General features: G+C 42.2%; 1 long non-coding RNA gene across 1 annotated transcript; it reads left to right on the top strand.

Annotated features, from left to right (window-relative positions):
- Positions 1–453: 453 nt before the first annotated feature.
- LOC127435447 (uncharacterized) lies at positions 454–11,440 on the top strand. The gene is made up of 3 exons (XR_007896209.1): positions 454–582; positions 11,137–11,203; positions 11,339–11,440. It is a non-coding gene; the product is annotated as an uncharacterized LOC127435447 (long non-coding RNA).
- The last annotated feature ends 241 nt before the right edge of the window (positions 11,441–11,681 follow it).

The raw sequence follows: 11,681 nt of genomic DNA, 5'->3' as shown, positions 1-11,681 counted from the left end.
ATAGGTTTTAAAACACCGTTATTTTATTTGATAAGCTTGATAACATTGTGCAAACAGTTTCATGTCATGTCATATCATGCAAGTTAAAACGACTAATATAAACATCTGGGCTTGTGTATAACGGAACATCTCCTTATGCTTCAACACGCTTCTACAGACAACATAGAATGGCAGTGAGCACGCCCTCATTTACTTTCATTCATTTATGGCTTTTTTTCATTCAGGTTCCGGGGCATTTGAAGATCAGTGGCTAGATAGACCGATCAGACGTCTGCATTTTTTCAACTCTGGCGTACCAACGAATTCACCCCTCACTGTCAAACCCGCGACATTATCGTTATGAAGACAACAGCGCCGCACTGTGGTTATGAGAATGATTACAGGCGACATGCGCGTTTGTTTGTCGTCTGGGTTTGGCTCGTGAGAGCGGGTGACTCGCGGGGACAGATAGGAGTGACAGTCGCTCTCACATCTCAGCGCGGATTAACATCTCCTGGAGAGAGTTACTGCCCATCCGCGCCAAGACTGCCTTTAAAACATCTCCGCTTTCAGTTCATCCGCCGTTGCTAGAGCTGCTGACAGGTAAGGGGGCTTTTGTGGAATTCGCTGCTTCTGTCTGAAAGGTGTCGTGAGAGGAGGTGATGAGAAATAACGGGACGGACAGACTGAAAACCTCGGGAAAGGTACGAAATGCTGCATTTTATTTATAAAATGAAGTGCACTGAAGTGAATGGATATTTTAATGGGGATATCGTGTCTCAACTGTTGCCGAATCAGTGATGCTCATCATTTGCACGAGCCTTCATCAGTTACAAAAATGAAAGCAAAGAGTAAGAGACTGATTTTTTTAAAATTGTTTTTATTTTATTTTTTTAAGTGACAAAAAGTGGCAAGGGTACTCCAGTGTCTTGGCACTTGTTCACCGGCTGAAATTGTTGAAACATTGCGCTCTGACTGTTGATAAAGTGTTAGTGATTGTTGCACACGCACACATTAAGGATGCTGAGGGATGCAACAAAATACGCGCTGACTGAAATGCTTCAGCAGAAAATGCAAAGAGCATTTAGACAGATCATTTATCAGATCAGATTGGATCTGATGCGTTACATATTAAATACACGTTAGACAGGTGCACTACTCTCTTCTTGCACGTTTCTCATGTTAGAAATAAATCAGAGCAATTGTCCTTCCTTCTGTGCATTAAAAACTCTGGGTAACACATTACATTATAATGCCCAGGTTACATATTACATGTTATTTTGAATTATGATGGAGAAAACAATACCACAATTTAACAATGTGTAAAATCAAATCCACAAAATAATGCCATGCTTTTTATTATTATTATCATCATCATTATTATTATTATTAGCTACTCAGTAGTTATGAAATTAGGTAGTTGGCTTATGACACGGACTGGTCATTTTAACATCATGATTTTAGATTAAATGCATATGAATATCTAAGAGATTTTAATTAGTATTGAGTTTGTGTGCAATCACCTCACATCATGTCTTTTCCATTTTTTCATGTTTTTCACCATTTTCAACCACTTTATAGTTTTTTAGGCTTAAAAAGTCGTACTGTGTGACATGATTTTTCAAAAATACATATTTCTGGTAATACCTGCATATACAATAATAAAATGCTGTTTAAAACAGGTTTAACCCTTTCAGTCCCCAGTGATGTTCCAGGGAATATGACCATGAAGATTGTCCAGAAAATATGATCATATTTATTTAAATGCAGCTCTAAATGACAGCAATAATAATAAATAAATCAGTTTATGGTAATGTTTTATTAGACATATCTGGTGTACATTAAAATGTTTATTGGTTCTATATTATGGCAAATTGTTTATTATCTTTTTGTTCTGTGTCACATGCTGCCATGCTTTATTTCAAAGGAATATTTTGTTCAGAAAGTAACAATGTGTGATAAATGACACTCATAGTTTGACTTATCAGCATCATATCTAATAATTATTTTTGATTTGGGTGGCACCAAATGACAAAACCCTTTAAAGAACACTAGAGAAAAGTGATGTCAATTGAAGGGTTAAAAGGAGTATACACTATTGTCACTGCTTGACATGTCATCTCAACTTCCCAAATACAAAGAATTCCAAACACTGTAAAGGGTTCCAGCGTGTGACCAAACCCTGTTTGCGTGTGGCATGTTTGATCATTTTGGCTGCTACCAAAAAGCTCTGGTCATAATAATGGATGTTCCGGTGTCATCCTATCTGTAGTTCACAGAGGATGGAATGGATTCCAAGTAAGGGGCTTATTTTTGACAGATATCATCCATGCAGTGAATGCTGGAGTATTACACGCATTCATACTAATTGCCTCTGCGCATTTCTTAATCGTCTCCTGATTTCACGGTCATCAAAGACAAGACATTTCTTGTTGCTCTACGTGATTATGTTATCCTTCACACTCATATTTGGTCCAAATCCAGTTCATTTGATCATACTTTCTCCCAAATTGCTCTCAAAAGGCATCTTGTAGCCTACAGTGAAAGAACTAGAGAGCTGAATGGCACATGGTAGAATCACTGTAATTCAGGCTTGCCAAAAGGGACCACGTAAAGACAGATGAATCAGTTCTCTTGGCAGAGAGTTAATGAGATTTTCTCACACTTGTCACCACATGGTTTCTGATATGAACTGGTGGCCACTTTCACTAGTGGTGCAGTGGACCCTGAAGGACTCCACTCACAGTTTATCCCTCAATCTCCTCAAGATTTTCTCCTCCCACCTCCATCTGCAGATGCCCTCATGGGGTTCTCTGTCACTGGGTTTCTATTTACAATGAGTCTCATACTTCTGCCTTAAAAATATATGGTTCATCATGTTTTTTCCCAAGCTGTCGTATCATTGACACAGCAGTAATGAAGACGTTTTGGATCATTAATTCATTTAAAATGATCCTGAAACTTTAGGCAATGGTAAATTTTAGGGTACATGAGCTTTCTGAAGCAACATATCGATTTCCTGTGTAAGCATGTTGTCCATAGACATTCAGAGTTATTGACTTTGTCTCATCTCATCCTGAAAAGCTTGTTTAGAAATTTGTTCTCATGGAAATTTCTCCACCACAGTAGTATGCACACTCTGGTTCCACTGCTGAAAACACACAGAATGGATAAAGACCCTTAACAAGGCACAATTATAATGAACTATTTGCTTTCAAAACACAAGGGAGAACTCGCACAAACCACAACAGGCTGTGACCAAACATGCCACACACAGAAATTTCTTGTTCTTTTAACAGCCCAGTGGGTCTCTGCCAATATGGTTGCATGCCAACCCATAAGAAGCTTCAAAACTACAACTTGCTGGAGCATTTTTTGTGCAATTACCTTAATAAACAATAATGGGGGACCTCCCTTGTTCAGTGATGTGCCGCTCTTATCTTTTGCTTTCTTTCATGTCTCTTTGCCCCTGCCTCCTGTGCCTTTAGGTGAAATATCCCCTTAAATGTTACTTATAATTATTGTGTCTATTACTAGAAAACTATTTATGTAAATTAATCAAATGCATAAAATTAATTAAATTAAAATAAGAATTCCAAATGATCTATGTGCTGGCCTGTTTTGTTGAGTGTAGTATATAGGGGGAATAAGGCCTTGACATCTCAGCCTGCTGGAGGTACTCCGCCATATTTGTTCCAACCTACAAAAAGACAATAAGAAAGAAAAAGCAAAAAGGTTAAAGAAAGATACCAACCCATATTGTTTGCAATCTAACAGTCATCAGAATACTATAAGCATGGTTAATAAATGTAAATGTTTCTGTGCAATAACAGGTCGAAGTTTGTACGAGTTTGTGATTTTTCACACAAGTGTTTGCCTCACTGGTGATTGTTTTAAAGTACAAAGAAAAACTCAGAATTTGATTTGATATTCGATAGATAATTATTTAGTTATTAGATAGTTATTTTTTCCCCCTGACTTTTTCAACTCTAAACTGAATTACGTTTTCAATGTTTTCCATGCACACTAACACTTTTTATGTGTTGGACAAAGCCCTGCATGACGCTTGCATAGAGCGGTGTTTTGAACCTCTGAAGCCTGTGATGCAGTGTTGTGAGATGGCCTTCATATCAGCGATGCACCGCTCGCGTCCGGTGTAGACAGGGTGATACAGGGTATGAACTAAATTAATCATGTAGGTGATATATTTTGGATTCAAAATGGCAAATTTCCCAGAAAGGAAACGTTTGCATCACTAAAAACTCACGTTTGCATTACTAAAAACTCAGAAAAAGTAAATGAACCTATTCAGCATCTATGGACATTACAGGCTAGCAAAGCCAAAGCTCACGAAGCTAGCGTGACATCTAATAACAGCTGATGTCATATGAGCTGTCCAGTTCTGATTATGGAATGGTATCTTTGCATTTTCTGGTGTACAGTAATGATATTATAGATAAAAACATTTCCTCAAATAAAGGAAATTTATTTCACCAAATAAATCCTCCAATTTTTCTGTGCTGAGAATCGCTCACTCCTGAAAACGATCCAAAAAGTCTGCGTCAGGTAACTCATCAGCTGGGCTGTTCTGATGCCACCACTGGGTTGTCACATCGGGGATGGGGGGAGGGGTGTATAGTTTCTACTGCCGGTGAAAATGACCCAGCCACTAACCAAGTGGCTGGATTACTCAAAAATGACCCAAAACTATCCAACAGAGAGAAAATAACCCATTAAAGGTCTACTACTTTTTGTCTTTCCTGACGGTCCAGATCCTCTGCTATTGGGTAACAGGCTTTCAGGTTGCAAACATGGATAGTTTTTCCATCCTCTCCTGTGGCTTCTAACACAACTTGGTAGTTGACTGGTCCAAGCTCCCTCACAACCCGATAGGGTCCTTTCCATTTTGGCACGAGTTCAGATCTGAAATTTTCTTTTGCACTAGACTGAGGGAATTTTCTCAACCAAACTCTCTCTTTTGGTTTAAAATACACATCTCATCTGGTGTTGTTGTAATTCTGTGACAATGTGACAATTATTATATATATAATAATCATTCTTACTTAAAACTATATTACACTACTCTCTCCACGCCCCACCCGAGAGCCCTCAAAAATCTCAAAATACCTGCCCCATTTCCAGACAAACAAATCCAAGTCACCCCATCTTCCTAATGACACCTCCTCATAAGCCGCCACCCTCCCTATCTCGGTGCACCACTCTGGATATGTGGGCACACCAACTAACCTCCAACCCCTCAAAACAACCTGCCTGGCGATCATCACACAGGTCAGAACCCAGTTCTCTGTATGACTATCCCCCACATCGATGTCCGCCCCATCGCCCAGAACACAAAGTCTGGGGCAAAACGAAACCAGAGTGCCTACCACATCACACACAAAATTCTGAACCTTCAACCACAATTTCTGGATCTCGACACACCACCAAAAAACATGGGCCATGTCTCCATCCTCCGATTGGCATCGCCAGCAGGTGGGTGTGTCTTTAAGACCAAGCCTATACAATCTAGAGGTGGTCCAATAAAATCTATGCAAAATTTTGAATTGCATAATGCAGACTTGACATTTTTAAGAATCCTAGCCCACACTCCCTCCTCCAATACCAAGTTGAAATCTTTCTCCCATTCTCTCTTGAGAGAAGTTAAAGCTCCATCCCCCAGACTCAGAATTAACAGGGAGTAATACACTGATGCCTCATGACCTTTTCCAAAAGCAGTAATCTCCTCTCCCAGAGTATCTGCCGCTTTAGGAGGGTGTGTGCTACTCCCAAAAACAGTACAAAGCAGGTGGCGCAGTTGTAAATACCTATAAAACTGAGATCTGGGGATCACAAAATGTTGAACCAAATTTTCAAACGATCTCAACACTCCAATCTCATATAGGTCACCGAGTGTAGCAACCCCCCTCACAATCCACTCTGACTAGCAGAAAGGGGACTTACCAATACACAATCTTTGGTTCTGCCATATGCTCAAGGCAACATTTAAATAAATGTCCGATTTAAACATTCTGGACACTTTTGTCCATACCGAGTGAAAATGCAAAATAACGGGGTGTAACTTCTCCGATTAGTTTGATAGAGAGACTTTGCAATGGCGAAATAGGGGCAAGAACTTCCTGTTCAATAACAAACCAAGGAGGGGCTCTCTCAGTTGGAAGTGATCAATGAGCCAAATGTCTGAGACTGAACGCATTGTAATAAAATAAAATCTTGGGTAGGCCTAGCCCACCTTTGTCAATCGGCCTATGTAATTTATCGAAATGCAATTTCAATTACCAATCCAAATGAAGGACTTCGCTATGCTATCAAATTACTTGAAATAGGAGAGAGGGACATCTACAGGGAGAGATTGTAGCAGGTAGTTAAATTTTGGAATATAATTCATTTTAATAACATTAACCTCCCTAATCATCGATAAATGCAATGAAGCCCACCAGCCCACATCTCTCGAAAAACTTTTTATTAAAGGGTCAAAATTAACACTAACTGAATCAGACAAATTTGCTGGGAATAAAATCCCCAAATACTTAATGCCCTGTTTGGGCCACTGGAAGGCGCCTGTCTGGAAAGCCGGTACTGGACAGTACGCTGTCAGAGCCAAAGCTTCAGATTTAGACCAATTGACTTTGTATCCTGAGAACTTGGAAAAGGAATTAATAATTCTGTGGAGGCAAGGTATAGATCTAGTAAGGTCAGAGACAAATAATAAATAAATATAATCTGCGTAAAGCAGAAGATTATGCACCACACCTCCCGCCATCACCCCTGGAAAATAATCATCCTTTCTTATCTCGGCTGCTAATGGCTACAGGGCAAGACAGAACAATAATGGAGAAAATGGGCAACCCTGCCGAGTGCCCCTATCCAGAGTAAAATAATCTGAAATTAATAAATTTGTTTGTGCTCCGTTTGTTTGTACTTTGTTCAAGAATTTCACACACCATTGCACTTGTGTATATGGCTGTGTGACAATAAAGTGATTTGATACTGCTGCTACAGGGTGTCTATAAAGTAACTTAATCCAACCAATAAATGTACTCCCGAAGCCATACATTTCCAAAATCTTAAAAAGATAATCCCATTCTACCATATCAAACGCCTTTTCGGCATCAAGTGAGATGGCAGCGAACGGAGACTGATCATTTGCCACTGACCACATGATATTGATGAAACGCCTAATGTTATCAGAAAAGCAACGGCCCCAAATAAACCCCACCTGATCTATATGTATAAGAGATGTCATAACTTTACTTAATCGGTTAGCCAAAATTTTTGACAAGATTTTTACATCTAGCTGGATCAGGGAAATTGGACGGTAACTTTTACACTCACTTGGATCTTTGTCCTTTTTAAGAATCAGACTGATCCAGGCTTGTGTCATGGTTGGGGGTAGCTTTCCATTCTTTAATGATTCCATATAAACCTCTAACAAAAGTGGAGCCAATTCTGTAGCATAAGATCTAAAAAATTCAGTGGCAAAACCATCTAGCCCCGGAGCCATGTCTGCAGATAAGGACTTACCTCGTCAAGCTCCTCCAAGGTTATCTCAGAATCAAGAGAATTTTTTTGCTCAGTCATCAGTTTAGGGAGTTCTAATGGTTCATCAGTAGACGAAGACGTGGAACTATAAAGATCATGATGTAACTGTTTAAAGGCATTATTAATATCAATGGCTGAGGTAAAAATTTCACCACCAGCAGATTTCACTGAGGGAATGGTAGAAAAAGACTCTCTCTGCTTTATATATCTAGCCAAAAGCTTCCCTGCTTTGTCCCCCGACTCAAAGTATGACTGTCTTGCCCTGAATAACCAAAACTCCACTTTCCACTACAAAATAGTATTATATCTGTATTTCAATCGGGCCAATTCTCTGAGGCCATCAGATGACATTCGGCGCTTCAGCTCTGCATCTGCACTTTTAATATTCCTTTCCAACTCCATGAGTTCTCGTGCCTTGGATCTCTTGATGAATGAGGTATACTGTATGATCCGGCCCCTAAGAACCGCCTTAAGTGCCTCCCAAGCCACGCCCACAGAAGATATGAAGACCAGTTGGTCTCCATATAAACACTGATTTCAGTCTTTAACATTTGTTGGAAATCAAGATTTTGCAAGGGATACACTAAAGTGCCAACTATATGATTTATTTTTCTCCGTATGTGGCAACACTTCTAAAACTCACCAGGGTGTGATCTGAGACTAAGATGTTTCCAAATGAACAATCAACAGATTAAATGAGGGACTTAAACATAAAAAAAAAAAATATTCTGGAATAAATCTTATGGACTGATGAAAAAATGTATAGTCCCTACCAGATAGGTTCAAAAGTCACCAAATTTGAACACATCCTGTGAAGCGTCAATGTTGTTCTAGGGGGCTTACACACTTTTGCTTCACTATGATCAATAGAGTCCATCAATAGATTAAAGTCTCCTCCCAATATTATATCATAAGTGGTGCCAGCGGCTTGCAACATCCCTTCGAGATCGATAAAAAAGCCCTGATCATCAATGTTAGGTGTGTAAATATTAGCCAGGATCCTGACACTACCCCCTCTCAAAGGGATGCCTCCTGGCATCCCAAAAGAGGAACATCAAACACCAGACAAGACAAACAGAACAAGCACTAACATAGAACAGGAAGACCAAAAAAGGGTGGGAAGGGAGGGAAACCAGGGAGGAACCAGGGAGGAGGTTTAAGGAAGGGAGTGGGGTCTGGAGGCCTGGGAAGGGGTCTCAGGAAAGGAACAGGATCTGGAGGCAGTGATGTGGATCCAGGAAGGGGGCGGGGTTAGGTGGCTGGGGAGAAGGCTTCAGGGAGGGGACTTGGTCCGGTGGTCTGTGAGGAGGTTTAAGATAGGGAACAAGGGAGGTGAGGAGGGTGGCAAGGACAGGAAGGGCAGCAGACTGGGCGGCAGTAACTGGACAGGGATCAGAAGACTGGGCAGTGGCAGCTGGACAGGGGTCAGAAAACTGGGTGGTGGCCACTGGACAGGGATCAGAAGACCAGCCGTCGTCCACTTGGGACTGGACAGGCAGAGCGGCGGCCAATGGGGAGTGAACAATCTAAGTGCCGGCCACAAGGAACTGGACAGACTTGTCAACAGCCACGGGGAACTGGACAGGCTCGTCAACAGCATCAAGGAACTGGACAGACTTGATGACCACAGGGAACAGGACAAGCTTGTCAACAGCCGCCGTGGTCAGGAACGCTGGCAGCGCCTGGGGAACGGCCTCCATAGCCGTGAGCGCTGTCAGCGACTGGAGAACAGCCTCCATGGCCGTGAGAGCTGACATGGAAGGGGGAAACTTCCGTGGCTGAGGACGCTGGCAGCGGCGGGGAAACGGCCTCAGTGGCCAAGGACGCTGGCAGTGGCGGGGAAATGGCCTCCATGGCCATGAACAGTGGCAGGGGCCCTTCACCACCTCCTCTTCCAGAAGGTCAGAAGTACTGCTGCATGAACAGCCGCCACCTCCTTGAGGTCAGCAGTGGGCTCCTCCGCTCCCTGGCGGACAGCAGCGGGCTCCTCCACTCCCTGGCTGACAGCAGCGGGCTCCTCCGCCTCCTGGCAGTCAGCAGTGGGCTCCTCCGCCTCCTGGTGGTCAGCCACGGGAACCAACACCTCCAGACTGTCACCCGCAGTGGGCTCGGCCGATGGGCTGGGCTTCTTCCTTCTCCTCCTCCTCTTCTGAGGTGCGGAAGCAGTGGTCGAGGCATCCACTTCTGTGTGGATGGTGCCCCCGTCCTCGGGTTGGGATGAGGATTGGAAGTCTTCCAAGGCACAGGCAGTGATAAACTCATCACATTTCATGGCTAGCCTGATGGTCTCTAGAAGACTCCCACCCTCAACACAATCTGGGACACAAGATTTAATGGGCTCATTCAGAGTGCAATACCTCAATGCACTCATGCCAATAAAAGACAAGACATGGAGCAAGACTCTCTGGACCCCGACATCAGAACCAAAACCGAACCAGACAGGAGAGTCAGGATCCAGACACCACGCTCCAAACATGGAACAAAACCGATCAAAAAGTACACAGCAGGGAAACCACAACCCGAAGCCATGCGCTCACACAGAGACAAAAAATGAAACACAACACGGACACAAAAAATTAAACACCACACAGACACAGAAAAAGAGAGTCAGGATCCTGTCACAACAAAAACCCAGTCTGACAAAGTGACAGGATTCTGACACTTGGCAGCTACACTTAAGTGCTTGAATGTCATTGAATTAGATATTAAACCAAGTGGAATATATACAAGTACACTTTTAGAGCAAAACATTTCACAAACTTTTTACTTGGTTTAAATTTAAACAATATAAGTAATATGAATACTATTCAAAATGAAGACAAGACACTTTCTGTGTGTCAGACATTAGTGAAACATGTCCTTATGTGTTAACTTGAGGGGAACTGACTTCATATATACAATCATGGGACTGGTTGGCTAACAGCAATTGCATGCTCAGAAAAGTGTTGTTCGGAGAAAATGTCAAGAATAATATTTTGCGTGGGGGGCCTGGGTAGCTCAGTGGTAAAACACGCTGGCTACCACCCCTGGAGTTCACTAGTTCAAATCCCAGGGCATGCTGAGTGACTCCAGCCAGGTCTCCTAAGCAACCAAATTGGCCTGGTTGCTAGGGATGGTAGAGTCACATGGGATAACCTCCTCGTGGTAGCTATAATGTGGTTAATTCTCGGTGGGGCGCGTGGTGAGTTGAGCGCGGATGCTGTGGTGGATGGCGTGAAGCCTATGTTTCCGTGGCAACACGCTCAACATGCCACGTGATAAGATGCGCGGGTTGATGGTCTCAGACGTGGTGGCAACTGGGATTCATCCTCTGCCACCCGGATTGAGGCGAATCACTACGCGACCACGAGGACTTAAAAGCACACTGGGAATTGGGCATTCCAAATTGGGTAAAAAAAAAAAAAAAAAGTTATATTTTGCACACATTGCACACATTCATACACATAAGTGTGGCTTAAGTGTTTAAATGCTTTTGTGACCAGTGGATATGCCATCTGTCCTATTGTTAATTATATTTGCAGTCCAGTCTGACTGACTGATTTTGCTATCTGAGAAGTTAGTGTTGAAATTAATCTAACATTAACTCATGTTTTTCAGAAAGGGGAATGGAAAACCTTCACAAACTAAACGAGAAGGAACTTCGGGAGCTATTTTGACTGATGAAGTGAGTTACAACACACACAAAAACATTAATTCTCAAACGAATCCCTGACTCAAACTACACTAGTAAACACACTCAAATACACTTCATTAACAAAAACAGATTTCCAAGACTGATTCACACCTATCAATCCATTAGGCTGTTTCACAGGAGGAGGAGGAATCTATTTATGCCAGTAAAGTCATGCTGACACCCACTGGAGCCACCACACTGAATCGTCTGCAATCCCTCAATTATTCCTCCATTGACTTTACAAACACCAACCTAACGTCACATGAAATCAGGTGCATCTTCTCACTTACTGCAGACTATGCTGCAGTCCTTCATCATCCTACAGGAGTGGCAAATGCAAAGAGCTCTATGGGAAGTGACAAGGTAGATCAAACAGTTATTAAATACACTCACTGAGCACTTTATTAGGAACACTATGGTCCTAATATAAGTGCCAGACGTGATCTTCTCCTGTTTTAGCCCATCCACT

The sequence above is a fragment of the Myxocyprinus asiaticus genome, chromosome 45 (genome assembly GCF_019703515.2).
Source record: "Myxocyprinus asiaticus isolate MX2 ecotype Aquarium Trade chromosome 45, UBuf_Myxa_2, whole genome shotgun sequence".
In the NCBI taxonomy this organism is placed as follows: domain Eukaryota; kingdom Metazoa; phylum Chordata; class Actinopteri; order Cypriniformes; family Catostomidae; genus Myxocyprinus; species Myxocyprinus asiaticus.
The sequence above is the reverse complement of the archived record's forward strand: the minus strand, read 5'-3'. Positions and strand labels throughout refer to the sequence as shown.